The sequence below is a fragment of the Protopterus annectens genome, chromosome 3.part1 (assembly GCF_019279795.1).
Source record: "Protopterus annectens isolate FY-2018-M chromosome 3.part1, PAN1.0, whole genome shotgun sequence".
Taxonomy (NCBI): domain Eukaryota; kingdom Metazoa; phylum Chordata; order Ceratodontiformes; family Protopteridae; genus Protopterus; species Protopterus annectens.
The window spans coordinates 1877777392-1877777626 of NC_056732.1; positions in this window are offsets into that span (position 1 = coordinate 1877777392).

Below are 235 nucleotides of genomic sequence, written 5' to 3' on the forward strand. Positions count from 1 at the left end.
AAATCACATTTGCCAACATAGAATCCTGTGCAGAACCTGTATGTAGCTAAATAAATCACATTTACCAACATAGAATCCTGTGCAGAACCTGTATGTAGCTAAATAAATCACATTTACCAACATAGAATCCTGTGCAGAACCTGTATGTAGCTAAATAAATCACAGTTGCTGTACTACAATCTGCGTAGAATCTGGGACTAAAATATATTTCATCCGTGGATGTTTAAACACTTGT